Source organism: Meles meles, chromosome 18, assembly GCF_922984935.1.
Source record: "Meles meles chromosome 18, mMelMel3.1 paternal haplotype, whole genome shotgun sequence".
Taxonomy (NCBI): Eukaryota; Metazoa; Chordata; class Mammalia; order Carnivora; family Mustelidae; genus Meles; species Meles meles.
The window spans coordinates 55,501,558-55,528,391 of NC_060083.1; positions in this window are offsets into that span (position 1 = coordinate 55,501,558).

Genomic DNA, 26,834 nt, shown 5'->3' on the forward strand with positions numbered 1-26,834 from the left:
TGCACCAAATGAATTGGAACCCAGTGAAGTTTAAAAACAGCTGTCTAAAGAAACGTGGGAGGCTACCTCTGCACTGAATCACCGTAATTATTCTATCCAAGAGTCCCTAATGAGGAGGTACATTATTCTATCCAAGAGTCCCTAATGAGGATGTACATTATTCTATCCAAGAGTCCCTAATGAGGATGTACACGACTAGGAGGAAACAGTGCACACTTGTGTTTTTTCTCCATCTTCCTTGACACAACCTAGGAGACACTTCAGGAACCCAGCACCTACACAGAAGCCCCCCAACACAGGGCTCTCCCCCACTTTGTGTGGAAGAACACATCCATGAATAGATCAGAAGGAAAACGGTGGCTTTGATTCCTGGCATTTTAAGCAGTCTGCAGTGAGATGTTTTCCTCACACAGATAATGAGTTCTTGGATCAAATGGAGTTGAATTTTGCAAGGATTTTAAGAGTTTGTGATAGGCTGAGCAGAGGTAGGGAGGTGAACTGAGGCAGTGGGCAAAGAGACTGCTCATAGACAGGATATGGCCAGATGTTTATCTTTCAAGCCACCGAGGGCACAAACTTGCCAAGGCTGGCGGGGGCTGGCGCACTGCATTTCCCCCCCATGCCTCTGCCAAACCACCTCAGTCCTGACGTGTAGAGCATTTGCTACCCTAGCACAGCGCCTCCCGGGAGATCAGCAGCTGGAGTACTTCCTCTCCTAGGTCAGGCTGTCCAGACATGGTCCATCAGGGGCCTGGTCTGTCTGTCAGACTCTTTTCCATCCTCAGTCACCAGGGTTCAGAGTCACGAACAAAAATACCCCAGTAGCTCTTTGGTTTTCCTGTGACCCTGCAGTCCAGGAAAAAGGATGTCTACCGCGAAATTACTCTGTGTTCAAGATGCAATGTGGTCTAGTGGGAAGCCTACAGGGCTAGAAATTTGGAGCTTTTTTCTTCAAGAATTGGGCTCTATTACTAGCTCCGTGACCTTGGGCACAAAACGTAAACTAATAACTCAAGGAGAGCTTAACAGATATGGCTGCCTGACTTTATAAAAGCTGCATATATAGAGATAAAACAGAGAGACTAGACCATGAATGAATAAAAAACTCAGAGTCACATTGTGGCTTAGCTCTAGCAAAAGTGCCGGACGCTCCACTGTGTGTCTTGTGCACTAACCTCACCCCTGGATTTGTCGTATCTTCCCAAGCCTTAAATGCCTTATATTCCCTTGACCTCCATTCTCAGCATGATTCTCTTTATTTTTTTTATACTGCTACACACACACACACACACACACACGCACACACGCACACACATACACGCACACACATATGCTACACATATACACACACATATATAAGTATACATATACATATTAAAGGTTTATATATTTTTTTAAAGCTCTCTTAACTCATTTGGAAAACATACATTAAGGAAAAAAGAGAGGAAAAGGGGAGTGAAGAAAGCTGGACACCTTTAAGCAACGCCCACCATCACTTCTTTGCAATGCTCGTCGAGCAGTCACTGCTCACTTCTCTAAGGATCTGCCACCTAATTCATGGTTCTGCTTCACCCGAAATCCTGTTACCACATGGACGACAAGCGCAGCCTTGAATATTCTGACCTTTCAAATGCTTGACCTCTTGATCTCCATTGACCTTCAACTCTACTCCACTATCACTCCATACCACAATCAATATTTCAACTCCTGGATCTCTCACATCTTTGAAATTGTAAATTAAGGCACACTGCTCATATCATAATGTCTCTGTATACTGCAGGTCACAAAAATTAGTTTAAGCTAAAGGGGATTTATTGGTTTATGAACTAGAAATGCCCCTACAGAAGACAGATCTTTGGGCCAGAGTGATTCAGTGACTTGACATGGTTTTATTGGACCCAGTTTCTTTCCATCACTGGCTCCTGAATTCCTCAGTAGTACCCTCACGGTGGCAAATTACATGTTGTTCTGTACTTCCTGTTGTGTGCCACACCACAGAGGAGGAGTTCACAGAAAGTCCCTTTCCTGAAATTTCCAGGAAAGGTCTTCTTCACTCTCACTGATAACCCTCGAGTTCCACGTTCACCCCAGAACTAGGAACATGGGCTCACGATTAGATTACTATGAACGGATTAGCAGAAGTCTAAGCTATGTATGTAAACCCCAGGACCGGGGTTAGAATTAGCTCTACCGATCATGTGCAGGCTACGAGGGAGGTGTAGATAGCAAAATGAAAAGTGAGGTTCTTAAAAAAAGAGGAGGGGAACGGATGTTTGGGCAGGTAACAACAGTGTTTATACATCACTTTCTCAATAGCCTCCCATTCTTCTCCTCTCTACTAATTTGTCCTCATCTCCGTCTTCCTGAGGATCTCTAGTCTGAAGCAGTCCCAGACGGTAGCCACTATGTGTGCCTACTTCATTCATTTAATAGATTTAAAAGATTTAAATTCATTAAAAATAAGTAGAATTAAAAATTCAGTTTTTCAGTCTCACTAGTCAGATTTCAAGTGCAAATAGCCACACAACACTAGCAGTTGCCATGCGGGACAACATACTTAGGGCGCTGCTATCACTGAAGAAAGTTTCATTGGATGGTGTGCTTTAGTTCTTACCCCCCTGATTCCTCTTACTTACCAGCATCCTTCTACCTTTCTTTTCCTTCCTTTCTTCTTGGGACCCTTTACTACTGACCACGATCCTCAATTCCCTTTCCCCATTTTCCTTTGTTTCACCCATTATGGAAATCCCATCTCTAGATGAATCCAACAGTCAGCATTCTTTACATGTACATCTGGGCTGCCAAGAAGTACTCGAATACACATGTGGTGTACAGACTAGGTCCCTCGAAAATTTAATCTCCATTCTCATGTGCATGTTCAGTACTGCTAAGCAGTCTGTTTCCCTAGCATGCTGTCCCTTTTCTTCCCTTGCAGTGTTTTATAAACCTTCTCCATGTTCCTCAAAAATTTTCTCTGACTCGCTGAAGATAACATTACCTTCTCCTAGGGAAGAAGCCTGGTATGCCTTAAAACCAAACAAACTGCCACTACACCTAATACTTTCTCCTCCTTTCCTATTACTGTGAAAGGGAGGTCCTTCCCTCTTGCTGTGGAATGTCAATGCCTATTACCCCTGTGTTTCAAATCCCCCCACTCATGCCTAAATCATTACCCTCGTTACTTGTATTTTAAAATCCTCCCTCTTTACCAGCTTCTTCTCATTATCAAATAGTTCTCTTTTTATTGATTTCTTCTTTCATAAAATGCTGGCAATAATAGAATCTACCTTCAAAGGTTAATTTGAGGATGAATCAAAGTACTTGTATAATGCCTTGCATATGGGAAATGTTTAATAAACATTTTATTTAAAATTAAGGAATAGATATAGTTCTAAAAATGCCTTAATAATCCCTTTCTTATGGGGAAAGAACACAGAATATGAAAATAAAGGTAATTATACCTGTTCATACCTATACATGTCAGGAAATGGTACGTGCTATAAAGAAACAGTTTAAGGAGAAACAAATCAAGAAGACAAAGAGTAGTGGGCAAGTAGGTTGCTGCTACTGATAAGTCCTTTAAGAAAAGCCTATTTGAGGGGTGCTTGGGTGCTCAGTGGGTTAAGCGACCGACTCTCGACTTTGGCTCAGGTCATGATCTCAGGCTTGTGAGATCGAACCTCATGTTCGGCTGCATGCTGGGTGTGGAACCTGCTTAAGATACTCTCTCCCTCTTCCTCCAAAAGAAAAAGCTTATTTGAGAAGGTGACATCTAAATCAAGAACTGAGAGAGAGGAGAGAGGGAACAAGCCCTGCAGAACACGGGAAGCAAAAGACAAGCATGTACAAAGCCCTAAGTTGGAATGGGCTTGGTTCAGGCAAATTACTGTAAGGAAATTCCATGTGGTGCCTGGAAATGAGCAAGGGGATCTAGGAAGGAAATGGTGTCACAGAAGTGGTCAGGAGCCAGATTGTATAGGACCTTGTAAATCATGGCAAAGACTCAGATATTACTCTAATCCAATAGAAACCCATAAAACTCTATAATCAGGGATGTTTAAAAAAAAACCATTAACTTTAGTTTTCTCTTTCATTACTTGTTATTCAAAGTTTAGCTCCATCAGATACACTCAACAGTAAAACAATTTCAGCTGAATTGTCTGATCATTTCTCTGTCTATTTAAACTAATTTCTATGTAAACAACCAGTCTACACTTTGATCAGCTATCCTATAATGTGGATTCTGATTCAATACACCAATAGGATGCTCAGAACATAGCATTACAATTACACATTACTAGCCATCTTCCTCTAAAATTGTGTTTTCTCCACAGAGAAACAGTAAAAAGCAGATTTGTCACAACATAATTAATTCCCCCAATAAAACCCAATATGGTCTCATGAAGTTGTAGAGGGGAAGAGGAAACTCACATTTTTCTGCAAATTTCATTTTCCTTTCAATATCCTTACCTCTTGTCACGTAATGCCACATTTTCTTCCGTGAACATAGAATGCTAAAGGCATAAACATATAAAGGCATTAAGAAAGGCAAATCAAGTTTAAGTAGAGAAATTGTGTGTATCAATTGCAGGACATCTTTTGTAAATAAAAATCAAAGGTCACAAGAAGCAGAAGCGTTTGAACTCTAGATTTTTTAGTATAATTATCTAGCTACTTGTCAATGAGAAAATAGCTACATTTGAATAAACATAAAGGAAAACACCAGTGACATTACTTTGACAGGTTTGTTTTTTTTTTTAAACAATTCTACTGAAGGAAAGAAGCAAGAGACTGCATATCTCCATACTTCTCTCATCATATTCAAAGTGCTCTGTGGAATAACACTAGCTATCACAAGGTAGAGAGATTCAAACAAATAAAAGCTGGGATCAACCAGGATTCAGAAATACTGATTGAATGGATTACTGACATGCTCAAATTATATTATGTTTCCAAAGGGTTGTTTTGTAGTTTGAGGGGAAAAAAATTGCATACTAGTTTTCATGTCAATTACAGGAACTTAATTGTTTTGAGGTGACACATGTAATTTATCAAGTTACATTGGAAGTATCACAAAGTAAGGCTATAACTGCTACTCAGCTGACCTAGCCTTTCCCTTGTCTCTAAAAAAGAAAGAAGACTATACTTGTAAATGTTTTCATGTATAATATTTACATTTCAACCAGAAAGAAACAAATGGGCAACTTGGCCCCAAATGTCCACAATATGTGGGCAGATGTCAACTCATGGGGTCACTTGAATGGCATTTTATGGCCGAGGACACACGATTCAGCTTGTTTCAGTCTATTTGAGCAGCATGTCCGTTCCATCACTCCTTGCTCTTAGGCATATGGTGGGATGTCATTAACCCGGAAGACAGACAGAACCATGAAAGTGGAACCATATGTGTCGTAGCAAGAAAAAAATTATTTTCTTCGTTCTTTCATGCAAGTATAAATGTATACTTTTTGCCAATGGTTCCTTTATTTGTTAAGTATTATGTAAACATACTGATACATGCACTGTAATTAATGTAGCATTTGGGTACTCCAACTTAGCACAGGATAGGTCAAGGATGAATTTCTTGAGTTTGAACCACAGAACTTGGAGATGAAGTATTAGGGCAGATGGGCCAAACAGCTCCACGTGCATCTTTCATCAGCATGTTTAACTGGTGCCCAGCAATGAAGGAAAAGCTCTTGGTCTGTCATTATAGGGGTCATATCTACCAGGACCTTAGATACTTGACACCATCCGGAGACACTCCTAGCTACTATTAAACAGGCTACTTAACAAGTAGAGTTTGAAAATGCTCGTGAATGTTACAACTTATTCTTTTGGCACTTAATTTCACCTAAGCTTCCATTTCCATATGAATTTATGACATTATCAAAGTGCAATGAATTATTCTGTTCCTCTTGATTTTCTCCTCACTTCAAAGGGCTGTTTTATCAAAAATTCCTCAATTGTTTGTTTATTTTTAAAATATACTATACTGTGTAAGCTTCAAGAGTTACAAAGTGTATTTGAAAAGACACATAGGACCTCTCTAGAAAGACATCCACATATCTCAACCCAGTCAAATTACCTATAACCTTGTCATGTATTATTTCAGTTTAGTGATCAAATCATATTCCTGTTACATAAAAACAGGGATGGCTGATTTTTTTCCAATGATTTTAAATGGTGTCTTTTAAGTCAAGGTGAGGTCATTTAAACGCATCTATATTGACGGAGTCCCAGGCTAGGTGTTTTCCCCACACAGGTCCTCCTAAACGCTTCATGACAGCAAACATCATACTATTATTTAGACGAAGCTATAAGAGATTCAGAGCCTGAATTCAGAATGAGTTTGGAAGTGCACAAACACTATTTTTGGCTTTCCCAGCTTATTTCATATTCAGATGACCATATTCCCTTGATTTCCCAGGACCCACAAACTGTTCCCCCCTAGAAAGATGATTTGCTCTATGTTTGGTGAACCTGTGAACTGCATCTCGGTGCAGCTCTATATGATGTGCATTTGTATGAATTTTGTTCAATCTTCTTCATGTCATGAATGGTTCAGTGAATTATAAATAAAGCAAAAGAATGCTTATCTATGTTAAATTTTTCTGGTAGCACTAAGTTCACCTCTTTTGGAAAATAACTCTTATGCATAAGCCTATATAGCTTTTGTTAGGTTTCAAAATATCAAATCTCTTTATGTCACAGTGATTCTAACTTTTTAAAAAGATTTTATTTAAATTCAATTTAGTTAACATATATTGTATTAGTTTCAGGGGCAGAATTTAGTGATTCATCAGTTGTATATAACACCCGGTGCTCATTACAAGTGCCCTCCTTCATGCCCATCACCCAGTTATCCCATCCCCCCACCCACCTCCCCTCCAGCAACCCTCAGTTTGTTCCCTTCAGTTAAGAGTCCCTTACGGTTGGCCTTCCTCTGTTTTTATCTTATTTTATTTTTCCTTCCCTTCACCTATGTTCATGTATTGATTCTTAAAATCCACATGAGTGAAATAATATGGTATTTGTCTTTCTTTGCCTGACTTATTTCACACAGCATACTACACTCCAGTTAAATTCACATCATTGCAAATGGCACGACTTCATTCTTTTTGATGGTTAAGTAATATTCCACTGTCTGTGTGTGTGTCTGTGTGTGTGTGTATGTACCACATCTTTACCCATTCATCAATCAATGGGCATCTGGACTCCTTCCATATTTTGGTTATTGTTTGCTGCTATAAACACTGGGATGTATGTGCCCCTCCGAATCACTATGTTTGCATCCTTTGGATAAATACCGAGTACTGTAATTGCAGATTGTAGGGTAGCTTTCTTTTTAACTTTCTGAGGAATCTCCATACTGCTTTCCAGAGTAGCTGCACCAATTTGCATTCCCATTAACAGTGTGAGAGGATTCCCTTTCTCTGCATCCTCACCAATATCTCTCGTTTCCTAAGTTGTTAATTTCAGCCATTCTGATCAGTGTGAGGTGGTATTTCACTGTGGTTTTGATTTGTATTTCCCTGATGATGAGTGACATTGACCATTTTTTCATGTGTTTGTTAGCCATTTGTATGTCTTCTTTGGAGGAATGTCTGTTCATGTCTTCTGCCCATTTCTTGATTGGATTTTTTGGGGTTTGGGTGTTGAGTTTGATAAATTCTTTACATATTTTGGATACTAGCTCTTTATCTGCTTTGTCATTTGCAAATATTTTCTTCCACTCTGTCAGTTGCCTTTTAGTGTTATTGTTTCCTTTGCAGTGTTGCAGAGGTGGTTCAATATTCACAAATCAATCAACATAATATATCACGTTAATAAATGAAATGATAAGAACCATGATCCTCTCAATACATGCAGAAAAAGCACTTGACAAAATACAGTATCCTCTCTTAATAAAAAAAAAAAAAACTCAAGGAAGTAGGAACAGATGGAACATATCTCAACATCATGAATGAAAGACCCACAGCTAGTTATCATCCTCAATGGAGAAAAACTGAGAGCTTCTCCCCAAAGGTCAGGAACACGACAGGGACGTCCACTCTCACCACTGTTGTTCAACATAGTACTGGAATCCTAGCCTCAGCAATCAGACAACAAAAAGAAATGAAAGGTATTCAAATTGGCAAGGAAGAAGTCAAACTTTCACTCTTCGCAGATGATATGATACTCTAATGTAGAAAATCCAAAAGGCTTTATTTACCAAAAAAAAAAACCCCAAAAAAACAAAAAAACACCTGCTACAACTGATACAGGAGTTCAGCAAGGTTGCAGGATTTAAAGAAAAATCAATGCATAGAAGTCTCATGCATTACTATATACCAATAATGAAGCAGCAGAAAGAGAAATCAAGGAATCGATCCCATTTATTGTGCCCCAAACCATAAGATACGTAGGAATAAACCTAACCAAAGAAGTCAAAGATCCATACTCTGAAAACTATAGAACACTTATGAAAGAAAGTGAGGTAGACACAAAGAAATAGAAAAACATTCCACATTTGTGGAATGAAAGAACAAACATTGTTAAAATGTCTATATTACCCAAAGCAATCTACACATTCAACACAATCCCTATCAAAATAATGACAGCATTTTTCACAGAGCTAGAACAAACAAGTCTAAAATTTGTATGGAACCAGAAAAGACCCCGAAGAGCCAAAGTAATGTTGAAAAGAAAACCAAAGATGGAGGCATCACAATTCCAGACTTTAAGCTGTATTAGTATTACAAAGCTGTAATCATCAAAACAGTATGGTATTGGCACTAAAAACAGACACCTAGATCAATGGAACAGAAGAGACAACCCAGAAATGGACCCTCAACTATATGGTCAGCTAATCTTTGATGAAATAGGTAAGAATGTCCAGTGGAAAAAAGATAGCGTCTTCAACAAATGGTGCTGGGAAAATTGGACAGCACATGCAGAAGAATGAAACTGGATCACTTTCTTACACTACACACAAAAATTAATTCAAAATGGATGAAAGCCCTAAATGTGAGATAGGAATCCATCAAAATCCTAAAGGAGAACACAGGCATTTTCCAACCCCCCCCTTTTTTTTAAGATTTATTTATTTGTTTATTTGGCAGAGAGACGGGGAGAAGCAGGCTCCCAGGGATGGAGCTACGTGGGGCTCAATCCCAGGACCCCGGGATCACGACCTGAACCGAAGGCAGATGCTTAACCCACTGAGCCACCCAGGTTCCCCCATTTTCCACCTTTTTAAAAAGATGAAGACTAGGGGCGCCTGGGTGGCTCAGTGGTTTAAGTCTCTACCTTCAACTCCGGTCATGATCTCAGGGTCCTGGGATCGAGTTCCGCATCAGGCTCTCTGTTCAGCAGGGAGCCTGCTTCCCCCCTGTCTCTGCCTGTCTCTCTGCCTACTTGCGATCTCTCTCTCTCTCTCTCTGTCAAATAAGTAAATAAAATCTTTAAAAAATAAAAGTAAAAAAAATAAGAAAAACAAAAAGATGAAGGCTAGCCAAGGGAATACATCTATGATCCCCTTTTTATGTCCAAAAAGCAAATATTTTGAGATAATAAGATTTGTAGTTGCCTAGGGCTGGGGGCAGGGGTAGAGAGAGCCTCTAAATGTACATAAGCTTTATTCTTAGGGGGCTGACAACGTTGTGACATTAGACTGCAGTGACAGCTGTGCAGCACTGTAAATATGCTAAAGTTTCCGAGTTGTACACATAAAACAGGTTATGGTATTTAAATTATATCTCAGTAAAGCTATTAAAACATAGAAAAAAATAAAACACTGAGGTGCTTCCCCATAGTGCAGTGGTTCATCCAAAAGAAATATAGCAGGGTCTGTCAATTAAGCAGAGAAGCTGAGAGAGAGGGAGGCCAGTTTACAGTTAAACATGTTTATTTTCTGAATACTATGGTAATCCATACTTCCTAAGGATACAAGAGTTTGGGGCTTGAAATGGGTCCTCATAACATCACGGACTCATATTTTACTGATTTCTACTCTCACGTCCCACACTGTCCCTGTGACGTTCTCAAAATTATTTCTAGGAGTCCCACCCTCAAAGAAGATCATACCGCATCCACCACACTCATCCTTTCCTGAGCAGTGTGCCTGATCCTATGCCTTTTGTTGAGGGCCCCACTGTGTGTCAAGAATCTGGAAGGCACTTCACCATTGCCTCACAACCTGGAAGATGATATTCAGCAGACAGTAGAGTAGATGGTCACCGAGGACTAGTTAAAATGATCTTCTACTCAACAGATGCCACGCGGATCAAGGACAACTAAAGAATACCTCTCATCATCTTGAAAATATGGAAGACAATAAGCAGCTTATTAACTCAAGGGCAAGCCCTGGCTTGACTAAGATGACGTTTCTCCCACCTAAAACACATGTGGCTCAATATGGAATTACTAAACCGGTCACTAAATCAAAGCTCTTTTTAAAAAAGTGATCCGGGGCGCCTGGGTGGCTCAGTGGATTAAGCCGCTGCCTTCGGCTCAGGTCATGATCTCAGGGTCCTGGGATCGAGCCCCGCATCGGGCTCTCTGCTCTGCAGGGAGACTGCTTCCTCCTCTCTCTCTGCCTGCCTCTCTGCCTACTTGTGATCTCTCTCTCTGTCAAATAAATAAATAAAATCTTTAAAAAAAATAAAAAATAAAAAATAAAAAAAAATAAAAAAGTGATCCAGGGGGCACCTGGGTGGCTCAGTGGGTTAAGCCTCTGCCTTCCGCTCAAGTCATGATCTCAGGATCCCGGGATCGAGCCCCACATCGGGCTCTCTGCTCAGCGGGAAGTCTGCTTCCCCCCGCCTGCCTCTCTGCCTACTTGTGGTCTCTCTCCGTGAAATAAATAAAATCTTTTAAAAAAATAAAATATAAAAAAATAAAAAAGTGATCCAGGAAAAAAAAAAGTGATCCAAGTTAAATTGGAATAAAGGAAGATAGTGTTTCTTCCTGCTCTGATTTTGGTGACTTCATGATGGTCTGACCAGGCAAGGTTACCCTGTCCCGGTAACATTTGACTTCTCCTTCCATACTGGAAGGAGCTGGAATGTCATCCATAGATTTACCATCTTTATATAAGCTGTGATATCAGCGATCCAACAGCAGAACTGATCTAATAATATTGAACATGCATTCTTCACAGAGTATCTTATTACACCTCTGGCTGTTGTTTTTGCGACTAGACCATGGCCCAGATTGGTCAGAGATTCATTAAGACCTCCAAAGCAGCTGCCCAGGGACCCCAAAGGAAGGTGTGAAGATTAACAGCCCGAGTCAAGGCTGTCAGAGGATATACTTAACTAACAGTGACAAGGGATCACTGGCCCCACTGCCTTCCCAGGCATGCTCGCACCACATCCACTGACACGGGTTTATTTTTGTTTGCATCATTGAGTAAACTCTAGAAACCCAGTAGATTTACAGTCTCTCCTGCTTTAATTCAGCAGGACCTGGAGGCCCCCGTTCTCCTATAACTATGCCATTGGTGTCTCCTGAAGTGAACTCTTCTCTGGGGTTGAGCTGGGGGAACCGTCTTGCCCATTCCTTGTGTTCTTTTACCTGTTTTCCTTGTGCTGATAATGCGCTCTTCTCTTCCTTTGCCCGTGTCCCCTTATTACTGTCTCACCAATGTCTTACCAATGACCCCTACAGGGCCTTTGGGTGGCATTAAAGCTAAGTTGGTTTTAAGTTTCTGCCTAGAATCCACACACAGATCAGCAATGGTAAATCACCAACATGTTCTGTATGGTGTTCTCCTTTTAGGAATCTTAAAACTATGTTCAAACAAGACATGGACTGACAGAGGAAAGAATTACCAGTCACAAATCACATTTTCACTAAAAACAAACAACTAAAGTCTTCCTCTGTGTAGCTTTGTCATGGATTCCCAGCTACTTTCTGACTTCGATTCGCTTATAGTATTTTTAATTCTAAGAAATTAACATTTTATTTTTAATTCTTAGAAAAACAGTGAGGATTTTATCTGAAAATTATCCTAATGGCTTGGTCAGACTGCAAGTAGTTCTTTCCCTTCGGGCTTGTCAGCTCAATCTATGCATCAATAGTAACACCCTTAAAAAATGGACTCATTTCAGTATATAAAATACATACACTGATACATGCTTCTAGTCCAATAGCAGCACCAATCTCTCCAGTCTCATAAAACTATACTATACTAATTTGGGTTAGACTAGGAAACAGAGATAAGATGGCAGTCATGACTTGACCAAGTTCACATCTAGCATTAGGAGTGAAACTGGGGCACACGTGCTGCTATTGGCACTACCATTCATAGTTATTCATAGGGAAGAGAAATTCAAAAAGAAGGAGAGTGAAGGACGGGAGGCTAAGACTGTACTGTGTATCATAAAGAGGCATCTGTCTCCAGATCAGATGATGTATCTTGGACAGTCCCTTCCCAGGACAGTGTCTGAGCAGCTGCACTCCCGAGCTTAACAATTCAGGTTCCAGAACTTCCTTATGCTAATTCTTGATTTTAGGAAAATGACATTCTTGCTATAGGCACAAAAATATTCATGCACACAGTTCATAAAACATCTTCCTAAAGGGCGCTGGAAAGGGAGAAGGCAGTGGGTGTGGGGAAGCACCGGGTGGGAATGAATGGTTCCTTAGAACAGAGGAAATGTGGTTGATGCCAAGAGCCTGCAGGCGGCCACCTCCAAGCGCCCGTGGGGCACCCTTTCAGTGAAGTGCTCTGGGTAAATATTTGAGCACCTTTCCTCCTCAGAACTTGGGTCAATACACCGTTCATTGGCAAATTGTTCTATAATGAGGAGTGCACCAAATCCTTTACATCTCCCTACGACTTTCCTGGAAAGGGAAAGGATTGAATGGTATTTTCAGCACACATTTTAAATAAGGGACAATGTCTTCGTTTTTTTTCCTCCGCGATCCTCCAGGCAATCATCTCAGGAGGGAAGGAGCAGGAGCTCACACTATCTTCTCAGCATTCCAGCTGTGAATCTCCAGGAGAGAGCACAGAGGGGGCACTGCATGCAAACAGACCACTGGATTCTCAGAGAGGAGATTACCTGGACTCACAATCACACACAAGGCGTGTGTGTGTGTGTATGTGTGTTGGCTATCTTCCCACATGAATGGCACTAAACACATTTTTTTGGTCACGACCTCTGACTTTTCTCTACATGTCTAGAACGTGGGCTATAAGGGAGAGTTCAAGCTCCAGATTGTGAATGCAAAAGGCCCAGAGTAGAGTAAAATCCACTTCTGTGTCCCATTGGCGCTGCCTCCTTCTAACTACACAAAGGCAGACTAGGTTGTGCCCTATGTGGTGTGTTTCAAATGCTTGCAAACGTCTTTCTCAGTGGTTTGCTTTAATGTCTCAACGTTCTGGCATCAGTCTTATGTGGAGGAATAAGGGGCACAATGCCCAAAGAATGAACCTGAAAACAGGTCATTATAAAATGAAAATACTACATTAACTTGTTTCCTTCCACTCTCAGTATCTTGTGTTTTGATGGTGTTTTATCCAGTATATATATTCCAGTATATACTGGAAGTCTGGGGGCCTGGTATCTGGTTTGCATTAACAGAGTTGCCACAAGGTACATCTGACCCATGTTCAATCCATAGCACTAAACTATATCAAGCCTCTAAGAGGATTTCTTCCCCAAGGAAATGAAAAACTTAATAGGAACTAATCATACCAATTAGTTTCTACATGCCAGGTATTTTTCTGACTACTAACATAAGTATTAACTAATTTATTCGTTATGATGCACTGAAGTCAGTATTATTGTTAACCCATTTTACAGAAGAGAAAACTGAGCTCAGTAATTTGTGCAAGGTAATCTAGGAACTGCCAAATCAGAATTCTTACCCAGGCCATCATAAAGGGAAAATGGGCAGCAATTTAATAACTATCCCATGCTCCCTAAAGTGCGAGGATAAGGTGAGAGATACTGAAGCAGCAATAAAGGAGAGTTTTCCTAGTGAGGGCAAGCTGAATAGGAAAGAGACAAGAGCATTCTATGAGCAGTGGAGGCCAACTAGGCTCTTTGAAGGGAGGCAGGGGAGTCAAAGATGAAATTTATTTTCTTATACACTGTCCTGTGCCTATTCCTTTAATAATCAAAACACCATTTATTCCTCTAGGTGGAATTACCTTGATACCAAAGAAGAAAGATATGTTCTTCATGCATGCATGACTGTGGAAGAAGTAAGCTGTGTGATACTCACGACCAACTGGAGTTTACAAATCTCAAATCCACTTGTTAGTGCAGCAGCGAACACACTGTCCTTCCTATTGTATCACATAAAGCAATAACCTCATTGCTCTAGCCCTCCAAAGAGACTACAAGACAATTTACCAACTCAATGGATAATTCAACACCATCGGCACTTCCTTCATCTTTGAGTAATGGCTCTAGTAAGGCAAAGTTATCTTTCCAGTTAGCAGGAAAAAAACAAAAACCAAAAGCCAAAAAACAGCAACAACAACGAAAACATTTGAACACTTGTATTTTTGTAGTTTCCTGAGGTTCAGTTAGCAGCCCTAATTGATGCATTTCCTTTTCCAGCTTTTTCAAAGATTCAGATATGGTTTCTGAATGAGATCTTGTGGTCAAGGAAGCAAACAAGTTGATAAGGACACAAACTACTCCTAGAAATGGCCAAGCCTTCCATTCATGAAAGGGGCAGTGAGAGAATCCATAGCTATATCCATGATGTAAACTCAAGGTTCAAGTGCTCTCAGGAAGAAAAGCAAACTTCTCTCTCAACTCAGGCTGATGTGGATTCACTCTGGAATTCCTAATACAGGAGGTCAAAGGACTTTATGAAAACATGTCATTCTGCTCATTTATTGTGGCTGCACTTATTCTCTGGGCTAGATGATTATGACACCGAAACACCTGAGTATTGTAGGCGTGTTTCATTCATTTTCATTTTGGGATTTAAAGCCTATCCCTAACAAATCTTGGGATTATTCCCTTCTTATTAAGGGCCAGCAGGTCAAACACAAGCATTGTCAAGTTTTATCAGGTAGTTGAAACAAGTATTCAGGTTATATACCACATTTAGAAAATAAAACAATGCCGTGGAAAAGATTTTATGGAATCACACAAAAATGTTCATAGTGATTAAATAATAAATTTATGGGTCATTTTTATAATGAAAGATTTCTAGCAAATCTTAAAAGTAGACAGAATAGTATTAAGAACACCCACATATTCATCAGCTTATTGATAATATTTTGTGTGCTGACTTATGCTTTTTGCTCTCAGTTTTCTAAATAAACATTATTTTTTATAATCATAAAACTTAAATGATATATGCTTCAAAGATGTAGATTCAAATTAAGATTTTTTTTTTAATTATAAGCAGATTCGGGGCGCCTGGGTGGCTCAGTGGATTGGGCCGCTGCCTTCGGCTCAGGTCATGATCTCAGGGTCCTGGGATCGAGCCCCGCATCGGGCTCTCTGCTCCGCAGGGAGCCTGCTTCCTCCTCTCTCTCTGCCTGCCTCTCTGCCTACTTGTGATCTCTCTCTCTCACTGTCAAATAAATAAAATAAAAAATCTTTAAAAAAAAATAATAATTATAAGCAGATTGTACTTTACAGAAAGGCACCAAAGCAAATACAACATGAATTAATTAACCATCCTAGTTCTTCCCTCCAGAAGATTAGTCTCACAAATTAAGGAAATGAGAATTGTCAGTGGGGGAAAAATTGTGAGTTGCAATTCTCTCCCCTCCCCCTGCTTCTGGAAGGGTCAGAGTTTGGCAAGCTAGATATTCTAAACAAATAGCTCAAGTCCCTCAATCCCATCCAGTGGCTCACCTCTTGCCTTAGCACAAGAAATCAATGTTCAGGGTTTAGATCCATATATACAGCTGTGGAAAAGCGAATGCACAGCAGCTACCTTGAGTCTTCCACCGCAGGGAAAATGTGAACACGAATCGTAACTGTACTTCATTTAGAAGATGGTTACTTTAGAAATGTGCAATATGTTGAACAGGCACAGAACCAAACCAAATGTTTGCAGTAATAGAAATTTCCATATGCTGTACAGCATTTAAAATATGTTGTTTGCCTACACTAGCCTTCAACAGGGGGACCTTTCTCCAGGGCTAAAATGACAACCTCTATCCAGCCGCCAGTACTAACACTGTACAATATTACAAACTGTACACTGTGTGCCCTCATGGCTTCTAGGTAAGGTGCCTCCCTCCCAAACTACCCATCTCTAAGAACTCCCAAGGAAGCCCTCCCATAGCAGGGGTCCATGTAGGGGGGTAAGCATAAAGAGCCAAAAGAAAATGCTCTTTCATTGAAGAGCCGTCAAGAGGGGCCTTTGGGACATTTCCCTTGGGATCCCGTGATTTCACATTAAATCAGTTTTCACATTAAATCAGTTATTAGAATTTAATGTTAATTAGTATAATAATATCAGGTAAAAATTGGGCATTTTACCTTTCACAATGCTATCTTCATCCTCCCTTTAGAGGGAAGAAAACTGAAGCAGAGAGAAAGTAATTTTCTAGCATCACACAGCAAACCACACAAAACAAGCAAACAACAAAACCAGCTGACACTCGATGCCATCTGACTGCTAGGATTCACAAAATAAAATTAGAAAGAATTGAGCCTGCATTCAAAGCATGACCATTGTCTCTTTGGCCATGAAGAGAAAGAGGAAGAGAGATGATAAGGTCAGGAATCATCAAAATCGTGGCACGAGCACAGTGCCATTGCAAAGGAGACTTTCGGACACTTGCCTTCTTCTCAAGCCTCTGCCTGAAAGCGTCTCAATCCTATCCAGATACCTAGATACCCAACCTAGGTTAGATACCTAACTCGAGATACCAGCCATCCTGGTCCCCCGGGACTCAGTGCTGACAATAAGAGTGTCTTTCTTAAATACTGACTTTGAAATTAACATTTGCTGATTCATTTGTTCAGACACTGCTCTGAAGTGGTTTCTTCCATCCGTGCCCCAGGCTGTCTCCTGCTCAACCAGGCCACCTGGAGGCTAAGCTTCCACTCCAGCCTCCTCCCTCTATTTCCCTCAGTGTTACACCCTCGGTATTTTAAGGTGCCTTTGGACCAATCCACAAGAAAATGTAAGGGAAAATATTAGTAGAAATATTCAGAGCCTGTCCTACTTTCCAGAGTACCAGCTGCACACTTTAAAATTTTTATTGAAGAATAATATACATACAGAAGAGTGCACATACCAAAAGCATGCACTGCTGTGGCTTTTCACAAAGTGAACACACCTGTGCAAAAGCACCAGGACGGAGAAACGGATGACCAGCCCCCTAAGGCCCTCCTCATGCTTCTTTCCAGTCACTACCCCTCAACCAAGATGATCACCATCCTGACTTCTAACGGGATGGATTCGTTCTGCCTATTTTGTACTTTATATAAATAGACTCCTACGTTTTGTGTGTGTGCACCTGCCTTCTTTCACTCAACATTAATTTACGAAATTCAACCACATCACTGTGTGAGTTGTAAGTCCTTTTGCCCCCTTCGTGTTCTATAGTGCACAATCGTATGAATATACGACAATTCATTCACCCATTCTGTAACTGAAGAGCATTTGGGTTGTTTCCAATTTCTGGCAACTTTAGATAGGACTGCAGTGAAAGCTCTAGTGCATGCTTCTGGTGAAAGTATGTGCCTGTTTCTGAGGATATATACACTTTTTCATATTTATATACAGGAATGAAATTGCTGGATCACGAGGTATGCCTATGTTCAGCTTTACTGGATAACACTAAATAATTTTTCAAAGTGATTTTATCCCTTTTCTTTCCCAGCAAACCAGTATGAGACTTCAGCTGGCCACAGAGCTGTCCCGTCTCAGTGTTTCCTTTGCTTTGCATTTTACCTCTTTTGCTACATGTGCAATGGCTTCCTAAAAAATCCTACTGTGATTTTTTTTTAAGATTTTATTTATTTGTCAGAGAGAGCGAGCGAGAGAGTGAGCACAGGCAGACAGAGTGGCAGGCAGAGGCAGAAGGAGAAGCAGGCTCCCTGCCGAGCAAGGAGCCCGATGTGGGACTCGATCCCGGGACGCTGGGATCATGACCTGAGTCGAAGGCAGCTGCTGAACCCACTGAGCCACCCAGGCATCCCCCTACTGTGATTTTTACTTGCATTCCCCACGTGTCCACTGTCAGAGATGCTTGCAGAGATACCTACTCTAATTCTGTGGTCATTTCCTAAGAAGTGACGCTCAAAGAAGGTATAGGTATTTTAGATCAAGTTCCCATAACTGTGAACTAATGACATTTTACCCTGGATCATCTGTTATTGTGAGAGCTTGTCTTAGCTGCACAATCTGAGGTTGTGACAACCCAAAGCAACTCCAGACACTGTTAAATGTCTGCAGCTGGAGGAAAAGGGCCAGATGGGCGTCTTCCTCAGTTGAAAACCATTGCTCTAGATCTGTTTAGCACATTCATGGAGATGCATCCATCTCTGCAGGGTCTTACAGGTTACACCACGATGGGAAATGTCTACACAGAACCAGCCCAGCAACAAAGCAGGATACAGCACAGCAGAGCAGGGGGCAAAAGAGGAGAGAGTCCATCAAGACCTTTGAGTTTGTCCCACGATTAAAGGGGCAAAAGTTCCTTTGCAATACTTTAAGAATGTGCCGTTGCCCTGCCACCACCATTCCGACCGAAAATCTCTGAAATTCTTCTGCATGCGCTGAGACCACACTGAATGGAGAAACAGTCACTCAGAAAGCATCTAGCCAGCCGGGACCTGCAGATCAGTAAAAAGGAAGAAACTAAGCAGCCCAGTTAGATTCCTTTCATTTTGTAAATTTGCAATAAAAAAGGAAAGTTGCCAGAATATGTTTTTCTTATTCATCTAGTTTAAAGCAAATATACTTTGAAGCCAGGACTTTTTTTTTTTTTTTTAATATCAGAAAAGATGTGTGTGTGTGTAATAGGAAGGGCACACAGGTATTGAAGTCTGAGGTAACCCAGCTTGGCTGTGCCAGTCTGCCTGCATATGAACCGTCTATGGCTGTTCCTAAGTACACTGAGGTCTCCAGAGCCAGAGACAAAGATTTGGATCCTGGCTCTGCCACAAAATGCTAGGTCATTCAATTCTGTTTTATCCCCTCGTACCTCAGTTTCCCCATCTGTAAAATATGGTTAACAAGACTAACCCCTCTCACAGTGTTTTCTGAGGATTACTACATTAATTATTACAGGGCATACAGGATAGTGCCTCACCATTGCAATGCTTCTTAAAAAATTGGCTAGAGCAGATTTTTCAACAACCCTGTGGAGCAGGTACTATTATTATTTGACTTTACAAAAAAAGACACTGGACTCAGAAAAGTGAAATACATTGCTCAAAATCACACCTTTCACCTCAGAAGGGTTAGGTCTCAAGCCCAGGCTGTCCCCCTCAGGTTCTCTACTCATCAAGATGCCTCAGTTCTAACGCCTACGGCCTGGCCTGTGGCCCTCTCAGCTGCCCACCACTTGCTAAGAGTCTGACAGTAAATCTCTAATAGGAAACCCTGATGCTACTCCCCAGCTAAAAATCTCAAACACCTCATTCTTATCTTCAATTTTAATTTTATTAAACTTTAAATTTTTCAATGCCGTAAGATAAAAGTTGTATCAATTTTAATAACTGCTAGAATTATATAAGCAAAACATATAAGCTATGCTATAAAATCAACTACTTTAAAAAAAAATCAGGCAGTCTTAATGAAAACGAGGAGCCTGACCAAATTAAATGAATTAAAGCCTTTGCTTCTTCCCTCCCCTCTTAGGATTTGTTGTGGTGGTGGTAATTTCCTTGGGTCAATCAAGCAATGTAAAAACATCACTTCTGCAGATAGATTTGTGTGTGTGTGTGTGTCATTTAAGCAAAGTGGCATCATGGGGGTAGAGCTGGGATTTCAGCATTTGAAAGGAAAAGAAGGTAGCAATGGCATTAATAATAAATATGGTTTTATTCCATGCAAATTTTGCAAGACAAATGGGATCTTTGGACCTGATGATTTTTGAAAACCGTTTGCAAGATGTAATTATACTCCCAAGGAAAGTATTTGACGTGGGCCAATCTTTCAGTGCAGAAAATCAAAGGAGAAAATCAGCGGGTCTTTGGGCTGAATAAAGGCTGACAACAAGGTCTTATAAGTTAATTAAAGTCAGATTTATACCCTTAAAGCCCCAGATCATTCTGCAGACTTCCTAGGGCAATTCAAGCTTTGTTACCCATGGACTTGGACACACCAATCGTCTTTTACTTAACACTAAATCTTAGCTGTTTGAAAACAAAATTAAATATGTGGAGGCTTTTATGCCGGGCCTCTTTGGAAAACCATGACAACTGTCCCCAAGATGGTGATCCCACCAAGGTCAGCAAGAGCTTTGGGTAACCCCAGGACTGTCTGAGCTTGGGTTCTTAATCCGGATCTCTTGCTTTTCAGAACCTCAATGTTTACCTCCATAGAGGCTTTATCCATTTGTTTTATAAGAGAAAGGTCAACAATTGGTCACAGATGGCATAAGACAGAAGCTGAACACTTCCTGTAAGGCCACAGCAATTCTGCAAACCCAGGACCTAGCGTGGGTGCCAAAGTCTTAGGTCAGCACTCTGTGCATAAACATCTTCTGTCTCCCAAGACTAGGTCACTCTTGTCCACATTTCCTGTTACCCATAACTGACCCAATGGCTCGGAAGCTTTTCTATACATGCTACCATGGTGCCTCTGATACCCCTAGCGAAAAGTACTGAGCAAACCATTATTCCCAAAAGAAATCTGCTCAAAGTAGAGCAGAGAGACACACCAAGAGATGCCCTATTTCTCAGCTTTATGAAAGAAAGAGAAAGAGGAGAAGGGCAAGTTCCAACAGCCCATTCGTCATCCTCCTCACCTGGCCTGCAGAGAGCAAGCACCAATCGCCAAGACAAGCTGCAGGTGGCTGGGCGTGATGGAAGAGAAGTGAAGTGGTCACAGCTCTTGAGAGCTCTTACACCATCTTGCTCAGTGACTTTGGAAAAGCTGCATTAGCGTTTTCAGAGCACCCATCACTGGAGCAATTATTTGTCTCAGGGATTAGTGCACTGTCTCAGGACCACACCGGGAGCTAAAAATCCCCATCCCCACACTGCCCCAAGACCACTGAAATCTCTGAGGGTGAGACCTTAGAAACCACAGTTATTGTTGCTTGTAATTTCCCCTGGAAAGTTCCAGCTTGTAATCAAGACTATGAAACCCCTGGTTTTGTGCATGATCTCAAAGACACCAGAACAGTCTTATCTAGAGCAACTTATACCTGGAGAGCTCACTGTTTGCAGTAATATGATTAAAATATATTAAATATGTATGTATTAAACATTTATTAAATATGAAAATATTTATTACTAAAAATATTAAATATATACTGAAAGGTCTGCAAGCAACCCTCACCAGGTAAACATTTTCTCTTTGATAACATGACTTAATTTTCTACAAATGCTTGTCTTCCATATAAACTTCTTTTACAGAAACACCTACTGCCCAGGAAACACACTTTGCAAAAGTACCACAAATACATTATTTGCAAGAATTTTCCCTTGAGAAAGAGTGCAATGATAGAAATCAGATTTTCTTCATGTTTCTTAATTCATGAGATTCTGGAATACATATTTCTCTTTCTCATGGATAATTTGGTATCTAAATAAAAACGAAAATACCACTGTAAAATAGAATTTCCTAGATGGAAACATGAAGCTTGATAGTGGGGGCAAAATAATTTTTTTCTGTCAATTACCATTACAATAAGTTGCATGTTTAAAAAAACTGCAGATAGGCATAGCTAATCATTCAATTTTGCTGATTGACTGGACTGTCTGTATACTTATACTTTAGTGACATCATAGGTAGTTCCCAAGGTAAAGCTTGCTTGCAGATGTTGTGTTTCAAAATCCAGTCAACTTTCTCTGAGTGCTCCCCAAAGCTATATTTGGAAAAGACTGCCCAGGATTAAAATGGGCATACCTACCCCGCCCTTAGGGATTGTTTCTTTGAAAATATCAGTAATGGTGATACTACTTATTGAATAGGATTATGACATTACTTAAACTTTAAGTACTTGCCATCTGCAAGTTAAAATTCTAAAGACTTCCATTAATTTGTTCAAACCACATAACAATGAGGTTTAGGAATGAGGCACACTATTACTATTACCATATTCCAAGGGCAGAAACTGAATAAATAACTTACAAAAGTTAAATATATAAATATTTTCGGTGCCTGGGTGGCTCAGTGGGTTAAGCCTCTGGCCTTCTGTGCAGGTCATGATCCCAAGGTCCTGGGATTGAGCCCCATATCGGGCTCTCTGCTCAGAAGGGAGCCTGCTTTCCCCCCTCTCTCTGCCTGCCTTTCTGCCTACTTAAAAAAAAAATCTTTTTTTAAAAAATTAAATAAATTTATGTATAAATATAAATAACTTTATATTTAATATATAATTACATATACTATAAATAACTTATTTATTTATAATAAATAACTTACAAGAAGTAAGAAAGCCAGTAAGAAACAGAACTGGGTTAAAACTAGAACTATTGGACCATCGAATCCACAGGCTCAACCACTAGCATTAGCTATGGAAATTTTTTTTCTTTCTTGTGTGGGTGAAAGCCTAGTGGTCTTTGAGGCTAGTTTCTGCCTCAGGGCTCAGATTTTCTTCACTTCAAGGAAAACTGCTAGAAAATTTTCTATGGTTACATCTTGGACTTGATGGGATCTATACCCAAACTACTTTCCAGTTTTCTCTGTCTAGACTGAGAATGAATTCTATCTTGATTGAACAGTAGACATTCTGACATTATCAAATATGCTGAAAATTTCTATGCTTTTTATTATTTGTTCCTATGAAAGGAATGCTCCTCTTCATTCCTACATCTATAAAACACATACCTGTCTCTAGATTCAGCTCAAAAGCTGCTGCTCCTATAAAGAGTAATCTGAGTTTTTCTTAAATTGAAATATATCTGATATATAGTATCATCTAAATGTAGGATGTACACACGCAGATTTGATATAATTATATATTGTAATATGGTTGCCATTAAAGCAATTGTTAGCACTCTTATGTCACATAATTATCATTTATTTTTTTGTGGTTGGAATATTTAAGATCTACTCTCTTAGCAAGTTTGATAATTATAATACAATGTCATTTTCTATATTAAGTATACAGTGCATTAGCCCTCCAGGACTTACTTACTACTTACTCAAAGTTCATACCCTTGAATAACCTCTCTCCTCTTCCCCCACATTCTAGTCCTTGGTAACCACCATTTTACTCTGGTTTTATGAGGTTGGCTTTTTTAGGCTCTACATACAAGTGAGATCAAGCAGTATTTGTCTATGTCTGACTTATCTCACTTGGCATAATGTCCTCAAAGTCTATCCATGTTATTATAAATGACGGGATTTCCTTCTTTCTTAGGGCTGAATAATATTCCTTTCTATCTATTCATCCCTCCATCTACCTGAGCTTCTTTTTGGAACTATTTTCCCTCCTCTTTGATTTTATTGCTTAGTTTCTTCTTTCTATCCTGAATATTGTTCACCATGCATATGCCTGTCTCAAAGCTCTGTAAGTTCCTGAAAAGCCAGTACATGTCATCCAGAAGCCCCTGTTATAATCCTATACCCCAAAAGATAACTTTCCTGATTTCTACCTATTTATATTTTGCCTGTTTTTGAATTTCACATGCATAGAAACATACAGTCTGGACTTTTTGCATCTGATTTCTTTCATTCAACATTGTATTTGTGAGATCCACCTTTTTACGGGTAGTAGTATTTTGTTAACAATTATATGGTATATAGTATAGTATATAGTATTCCACTGTATGAATATATTACCAGTATTGCTCCATTTACCATTTAAGTTGTTTCCAGGTGGAGCCATTAGGAATGGTGGTGCTATCAACATTATTGTGCATATCTCTGCTACACACGTGCAAGCATTTCCATTAGGCATGTATCTAGGATTGAAATGAGTCCTATGGTAAACACATGCTCAATTGTAATAGATAATAACAAACAATTTCTCAAAGTTATTGTACTAGTTTAACTCCCAACGGTAGATAAGAGTTACAGTTGCTGAACATCTTCATAAAATCTCATTCTTAATTTATTCCATTCTGAAGCCATTCTTGTGGTTGCACAGTGGTGTTACATTGTGGCTTTAATTTGCATTTCCTGATGAACAATGAGACTGAACATCTTCTACTGTGTTGACTATTGGGGTACCTTTTTTTAAAGCAACTATTCAAGCCCCTTGCCTATATTTGCATTGTGTTGACTTTACTTACTTTTAGAAATTCTTCATACATTATGCAACCAAACACTCTGCTAAGTTTTATATGTTGTAAATACTCCCAATCTATGGTTTACTATTATCATTTTACGAACAGAAGAATCTAATTTGAATGTCATTAATATAACAATCTTCTCATTTATGGTTAACAATGTTTTTTGTTTCACATAGTTATAGTTTCCTCATTTTCTTCTGTCAGTAATCAAAGCAGGATGCAATATTTATTTTGCTTTTCCATATGCATTGACCACTGACCAAACACTACTTACTGGTGTGCACTGCCACCTTTGTCAAAAATCAAGTGTTTGGATGGATCCATACGGATGGATCTATTTCTCACTCTCTGTTCACTGAATCAGCAGCTTATTTTTCTTCTATCAGTTCCAAAGTGGGATTTATTCCAGGGCTGCAGGGTTGGTTCAACATCCGCAAATCAATCAATGTGATAGAACACATTAATAAAAGAAAGAACAAGAACCATATGATACTCTCAATAGATGCTGAAAAAGCATTTGACAAAGTACAGCATCCCTTCCTGATCAAAACTCTTCAAAGTGTAGGGATAGAGGGCACATACCTCAATATTATCAAAGCCATCTATGAAAAACCCACCGCAAATATCATTCTCAATGGAGAAAAACTGAAAGCTTTTCCATTAAGGTCAGGAACACGGCAGGGATGTCCATTATCACCACTGCTATTCAACATAGTATTAGAAGTCCTAGCCTCAGCAATCAGACAACAAAAAGAAATTAAAGGCATCCAAATTGGTAAAGAAGAAGTCAAACTATCACTCTTCGCAGATGATATGATACTATATGTGGAAAACCCAAAAGACTCCACTCCAAAACTGCTAGAACTTGTACAGGAATTCAGTAAAGTGTCAGGATATAAAATCAATGCACAGAAATCAGTTGCATTTCTGTACACTAACAACAAGACTGAAGAAAGAGAAATTAAGGAGTCAATCCCATTCACAATTGTACCCAAAACTATAAGATACCTAGGAATAAACCTAACCAAAGAGACTAAGAATCTATACACAGAAAATTATAAAGTACTCATGAAAGAAATTGAGGAAGACACAAAAAAATGGAAAAATGTTCCATGCTCCTGGATTGGAAGAATAAATATTGTGAAAATGTCTATGCTACCTAAAGCAATCTACACATTTAATGCAATCCCTATCAAAATACCATCCATTTTTTTCAAAGAAATGGAACAAATAATCCTAAAATTTATATGGAACCAGAAAAGACCTCGAATAGCCAAAGGAATATTGAAGAACAAAGCCAAAGTTGGTGGCATCACAATTCCGGACTTCAAGCTCTATTACAAAGCTGTCATCATCAAGACAGCATGGTACTGGCACAAAAACAGACACATAGATCAGTGGAACAGAATAGAGAGCCCAGAAATCGACCCTCAACTCTATGGCCAACTCATCTTCGATAAATCCTGTAATTTTAAGCTAAGTTTTGATTCTCCATAGTGTATAATCTCCAACTTTGTTCCTTTTCAAGATCTTCAGGACCATTCCTGAGCTTCTTCACATCCACATATATTTTAGAATCATACAGTTTCTACCACCAAAATGTACTGGTATTTTTAATGGGACTATATTGAATCTACAAATCACTTTGAGAAAAGCTGACATCTTTTTATTGTAATTTTTTTATCATTAATGTGTTTAGATATTCTTCAATTTTTTAAATAATGTTTTTAGTGTAATATTTCCTCATTTTCATTAAATTTACTCATAAATATTCAGTGTGTATTTTGATGCCAGTATCAATGCTACTTTTAAAAACTAAAATGTTTAGTTTTGTGTTGGCTGGTGTATGAAGACACAATTTTTTTTTTTGTAGTGACATTATATCTAACAACCTTGCTAAATCCACTTACTGAGCTGTAGATACTTAATTTCCATATTTGTAACTATACCATTTTTCAGTTTTGACAGTTGGGAAGTTACTAAAGATTCAAGTTATATCCTGGATAGGCTTTGCTGAGGATCTTGCAATCACTGTGTGCATGCATGGGTGCGCGCGCGTGTGTGTATGTGTGTGTGTGTGTGCATGTGCGCATCTGAGTGAGAGATGTGGGAAATATTTTCCACTATATTAACTGTAACTGATGAGTCCTTAATAAAAATTTAAATTATGCCCTGAAGTAATACAAGCAATATTCACTTTATTTTGAGTTTACTAATACATATTCTCTATCTAACTCACTCATACATACAGTTAACAGATATGTATACATATAGTCAAGAGGTATTCAAATTCTTTAAAATTTGTTGGTGCCTATTTCTTTTTATACAAAATACCATAGGTTTAAAAACAGTGACAGGGAAGCGTTAGAGTAGGCAGATGATTTGCTTAAGGTAAATGTTTTTCTAAAGTTTAAATATTTTAATCAATCTAAGGTACTTTATCCTCTTAAAAATGTACTGGTGTGTCTAGTAATCTATTAAACAGACATGGTCACA